Raw genomic sequence first — 5,999 nt, forward strand, 5'->3', positions numbered from 1 at the left:
ATACAAAGGCGTTTCTTTGAATCCCAGATTATTCACCATATTACTGAAATATGAAAGTGAGTAGTTAATAAAATTGTCAACATTTTGAAGGAGCCATGAAATATCCTTACTCCATCTGATTTTATGCCCGCTCCCTCCCCTCTCGGTCTGCATAAAGCAGACAGGATCCATCTTTCATTCCCTGTTAACTCTGGGATTTACAGGATCATACATGCCCAACTGCACATCCTGTGACAGTGGTTGCTAGACCCAGCACCCGAAAGAGAAGGAAGGAAGAGCTGCATAGCAGGATTGAGTATTTCTCCCCCTGATACTCAAGAGTCCTCCTCAAGTGAAAAAAGATCTCTCTGCTTGGACAATTTTGCAAACTCTTTGTGGTTAATGGAAATTAGGAACATGAGAATTACCAGGGTTTTAATTCCAAACTTTTTGTTTTTCTTAAGTTACTCACAGCACAACTAGAATAGCTTAAAAAAAAAAACCAAAAACTCATGAAAACGATGCCCTTTAAGAATGAATCACAGAGCTACAAAGGATTCAAGATCCCTAATTTCAGCCCTTTTCAAAGGCAGCTGAACATGAATATGAATCCTCCACAGGGGTTGTTGAAGACTGTGTAGGCCCAGCACGATGCTCCAATCTCCTCTGGACCATTGATTCGTTTACAGACTCCCACACTTCGGGGAGTGGAATGGGGCGGTGGGTGCCCTGGTTCACTGGACTCCCACCGTGGCTGTCCTGGCCGGTCAGGGTGGTCACTCTCCCTGTAGATGCTCACACATCAGGTTGCAAACACAGTGCTGACGGATTCTGCCAGGTACTATACTGGCAGGCTGGGGTCTCTGGTGGGTCTGCAGGATCTCTTAGTTGCCCTGCAGCATGCAGTATCTTCCTGGACCAGGGATCGAACCCCTGTTCCCTGCATTTAGATGGGCTACCACATGTAAAAGGGCAGCTGCCAGTTTTGGTTTAAGACAGGTGTTTCCTTGCATGAATCTAAGCTACAGTTGCCAGATCTTCCCATTTTTCAAAGGAAATCGATAACTGCATGTGCCAGTTCATTCAAAAGCTCCAAATACCACAAAGACCAGACACATCCATAGAATTCTCACTTGGGGTTCACCAGTTTTTGACCTCTGTCTTAAGAACGGGAGAGGGAACTGTCATACAAGAACACTCAAAAGGCCTCTGGGGGTGAGGTAAACCTGTCACTTTACATGTGCTTTTGCATAAAAGGTAAGGAATTGGAAGATTTACGCAGTTCCAAAAGTAATGGATTCCTCCCTACATTTTTTTTTTATTTATCGGTGAATTTAATTTTTTTAATTATTAATTTTTTGAGATTTTTTGGTTGTACGAGGTCTGTGTCGCTGACCACAGGGTTTCTCTAACAGCGGTGAGCAGGGACGACTCCTCACTGTGGTGAAGAGGCTTAGTTGCCCTGTGGCACGTGGGATCTTCCTGCACCAGGAGTTGAACCTGTGTTCCCTGCATTGGCAGGCAGATGCCTGTCCACTGGGCCACCAGGGACGTCCTTATCCCTTCAATTAAAAATGACAACAGAATATGCCTGCAAGTAAATCTAGCTGTGCTTTTTCTGAAGTTCATGATTCTCTTTAAAATCTCTTAGGTGTTTGTACTTGCTTGGCTCATTTTATTGGGCAAATCAACATGGACCTTAATCTTCATCCCTGCAGGAGTTTATAGGAATGAAATAGTTTTCTTTAATCATGTAGGAACACCTTTCCCTTCTCACCGTTCTCCCTGGCTGCCAGGACGACTTTCTCTACATTGCATCAGCCAGAGTTGTGTCTCCTGACTGCCACGAGCTGCAGAAGATCATGGGCGAGGGGACTGGGGCAAGACAGTCTGGGAGCGGACATGATCCCACGGGGCTGGGCACACCATCGCCCCAAACCACAGGAGAGTTCTTAGTTGGGAAGAAGAGAGGAATGGTGCTGGATCAGTCAACAGTGTCTTCCATTAAAGGTGCCATTCATTCATTCACTCTGTAAACATTTTTTTGAGCACTTACTAGGTGTCAGGCTTTGGGGACACAGGAGTAGACAAGAGAGGCACAGATCTCTGACCTCTCCCACTGAGTTTATGCTCCTGCAGTGAGGAGGATTTTTTTTTTAAATAATTTTACGTATTCATTTATTTTGGCTGTGCTGGGTCTTCGTTGCTGTGTGAGCTTTCTCTAGTTGTGCCGAGTGGGGGCCACTCTCGAGTGGGAGGGCACGGGCTTCTCACTGAGGTGACCTCTCTCGTTGCAGAGCACGGGCTCTCGGGCACGTGGGCTTCAGCAGCCGCAGCGCCTGGGCTCTCGGGCACGGCCACTGCTCCGAGGCACGCGGGGTCTCCCCGGTGAGCCATGTGCCCCGCGTGGCCTGCGTTGGCAGGTGGAGTCTTTACTACTGAGCCGCCAGGGAAGCCCGGGGAGGAGGGTCGTTTTAAAAAGTAAGCTTCACAGTGTTTGAGAAGTTGACCAATCCTCGGGAAAAAATAGATAAAACAGAGGAGGCGCATAGAGGGTAGTGAGGCTAGAGGTGGGGTGCAGTTAGATGTTGGATGATCTGGGAAAGACTCCCTAAGGAGGGACATTTCATCAAAGACCTGGAGGATGTAAGGGAGCAAGTCGTGGATCTCCAGGAGGAAAGAGCATTCCAGGAAAAGGGAAGGGCTAAGAGCAACGGCCCTGTGATGGGAGTGGTCCCCTGCTTGGCCGTAACACAGGCCAGAGCAGAGGAGAGCCTGGAGGGGCGCCGGAGGTCACTGGGCGGAAGCGGCTTACCGGGAGATGGGGAATGAAGGCGCGGTTCCGAGCAGGCTGTCACATGTCTGACTTCTGCTCGAAGGGGCTCACTTGGCTGCTTCGCTGAGGATGAACTGTGCAGACCAGTAGGGGAGGTCAAAAAACCATTATTCAAGCTACTGTAGTAATCCAGGTGACAGATAATGGACTGCTTAGACCAAGGTAGTAGCTTTCTTTAACATATTAACAATATACAGTATATGCAAATGATTTAAAAAAAAGCAGAAAGGAGCCAAAAAAGTTGTCTTCCAAGTCTGTATATCCCTTTCTACTAATGTAGTGTATAGACACCAGAAATTAAAAGTACAGTGGGGACTTTTTTTATTTGTATTTTCGCTTATCTAATATCAGCCTCAGTTTTATCCTATTAAAGGTAATTCTTTTTTTTTTTTTTTTGGAAACATTTTATAATTTATATATAAAATCTCAGTAAGAAACAATGTAAAATGACAGAAATGTCCACCTTACATTAAGAGTCCAAAAAAAAATTTCACACACACTGAATGTAAATTTTAATTATAAAACAAGAATATGAACAAAACATTTTAAAATAATCTCAATTATTTGGCAACTCATCACATCATTGCTAGAGACAAATTTGATCTTAAGAAAAGTTTAATTTTATGAAAAACTTAAGTTGGACAGTTTGCTCATGAACTACAAGACAAAGATCTTATAAGTTTATCTTATAAGACAAAGCTATACGTTTCCTTTCCCACTGGTTTGCCGAGCTTCTTATCAATGAACACATTTCACAGAAGCAAGAAGAAATGTGAGCTACTCTGTGTGATGGCTCGCTTCAGGATAAAGTTACCCAATTAAAAATAAATGGTGAATGATCATGTTTTCCTTTTTGGTTTTAATAACCAGGGCTTAATCCAAGAAACCTGCTTGCTGAGATGTTTTTGTTCAGTGGTCATTTGTTGTTACCCCTATTGAAAGACATAGCTATGGATGGCTGGGTAGACTTGGGGCGGTGGGGGTAGGGAAGGATGAAATGAATGCAGGAGCAGATGGTGAGTGTGCATGGAGGCGAGGGGAAGCAGGCAAATGGGGAGTGAAAGGTGCACAGATGGCAGCGTCGCTGACCCGGGGCCGAGCACAAAAGAAGAAAGAGGCGCGAGTGCTTTTCCAGCCGCGTCTGCTGACCCCTCCAGGCTCACAGCTGTCCTCCCTTCCCCACAGGATTCTTGGTTGACCCAGGGTGCAGGGCACAGTGCTGGTGCCACCTCTGGGCAGGACCCGGGAAGGTCAGAGCTTCCTTGTTTAGGAGCCAGATGTTTGCTGTGTAAAGAAACTTCTGTTGGAGGTAAGCACAGTTCTTTGCAATTCTGTAGACCATAGAATTACAAAATTCTATAAACCAAGACTGATAATGTACATATATGTGACTTGCAATCACCCTCTCCCCCCCTCCTCCCCCCTCACACCCACCCACCCACCCACCCCCACACACACACCTTTCTCTCATAGTTCCATCATTCTCTCTTGCATTTTCCTTTCTCTCATCTTCCACCTTTCTAGAGTGACCATCTTACTTTCAATAACCTATCATGATAGTATATCCTATGTAACTTATTAATCTATAACCTGAAATGGTTATATATAATCATAAAAAGCAATGCTATCATCAATACTGCAGCCATTATTAGCTAGAACAAACCTGAGACACTGCTTGGCCTACTCTCGTTTGGCAAATGGATAAACTAGTCATGTTTTATGGCCAGAAGCCATGAAAGAATTGATCAAGGTCACAAAGTAGTGGTTCGGGGACAGAAGGCAGAATGACACTGAAAGGATCCATCAACCTCTCTCCCAAGGAGATTCTCAGCTTTTCAGCGAGCAAACTTTTGGAACAAACATATTTTAAACTATTTGATTCATTATTTTCTTCAGAGCAATGCTGTTTCTTCCTCTCACCCTTCTCCCCAGCATGTTTAGGTATTCTATTGCATTCACTGAAAAGAGTGAAAAGACACTAATAAAGCTTTTGTCACTCATCCAAACAGCCCTCTGTGCACCAATGCTGACAAGAGTTTTGGAGGAACAAGGAAAAGTAGCTTTATTTCTTTGCCAGGCAGAGATGGAACAGCACAGGCCAGCTCCTCTGAAGCTGTGCCCCCCTCCCTGAGGAACAGGGAGAAGTCTTACAGGCAGGGCTCGCGGTCTGGGGTAAGGGAGCAGGGTCAAAGCAAAGGCGTTGCAGTTCTTCTGCAGAAGTTCAAAATGGCCACAAGTGGCATCAGGCAGCTAGGTAACTGGGTCTGGTGGGCTCCGGGTTTATTGCCTGTGAACTTTCTGAAATGAAGAATGCTACAGGGGAGTGTGGGCGGATATAGCTAATTTACTTCCTTGTACAGCAGAAAGTAACACAACATTGTAAAGCAGCTACACTCCAATTAAAAAAAGAAGAAGGCCAGGTGACTCGGTGGAGTATATGATTCACACAGAGTCAGAGAGGGATTGTGGAATTCTTTCGTGAAGGACAAGTCTAGGTACCTGCACTGTGAATAGTAAAAGTTAAAGTGAAGCTAGCATTGCTTAACTCTTACAGGCCTGTTTTGCCTTTCGCTCTTCCCTTTGCTTGTTACTAGGAAAACCCCATTTTTCATTTTTCTTGTAACACAATGACTCGTTTGAGTTGAAGCAATAACGAGTAAGGTATTGTACATTGACAATCTTACTTGCCAATCACAGGCCTTTCTCTGTTCTCTTATCATTTCTAGTATTTGTTTCAGACCAATGCTTATTAATTTTGGAAAATATATATATGAAAACTACTTTTGATTGTTGTAAAGACACTCGGGTATGACCCAGCTGTCTTCGGAATAACTGATGCACTTCCCCAGTCTTCATGTATACAGTTTTTATTTTAAGGATTGGAGCTAAGCCTGTATAAATGGGTTTCTATTTGCTTCCCATCTTCCCTGTCAAGAGCAAGGTGGAGACTAAAGAACCTGAACCTGTTTCCCTCTGTGTAAAATGTCCTTCCGGGGAGGGGAACAGGCGAGGGCTCTGTACGAAGCGCAGCGGACACGGCGCTGAGTCCCGGGGGCCGGCCCCGCTGCCGGCCGTGCCTTTCCCAGCAGGCCAGTGCGCTGTCCTCCCCGCGGGCGCCGCCAGGGGGAGCTATGGCCCGGGGCGCAGCCACAGCGGCGCTGCACCGGCCCTCCCCCGGCGGCCG

General features: G+C 45.7%; 1 long non-coding RNA gene across 1 annotated transcript in view; it reads left to right on the forward strand.

Moving 5' to 3' along the window:
- The window catches only part of LOC139031297 (uncharacterized), an 83,439-nt gene extending 79,321 nt beyond the window's left edge, over nt 1-4,118 (forward strand). Inside the window, exon 4 of the long non-coding RNA XR_011483782.1 lies at nt 4,001-4,118. This is a non-coding gene — a long non-coding RNA (uncharacterized lncRNA). The remainder of the gene's footprint in view (nt 1-4,000) is intronic.
- The last annotated feature ends 1,881 nt before the right edge of the window (nt 4,119-5,999 follow it).

This window comes from Odocoileus virginianus, chromosome 26 (assembly GCF_023699985.2).
Source record: "Odocoileus virginianus isolate 20LAN1187 ecotype Illinois chromosome 26, Ovbor_1.2, whole genome shotgun sequence".
Lineage (NCBI taxonomy): Eukaryota > Metazoa > Chordata > Mammalia > Artiodactyla > Cervidae > Odocoileus > Odocoileus virginianus.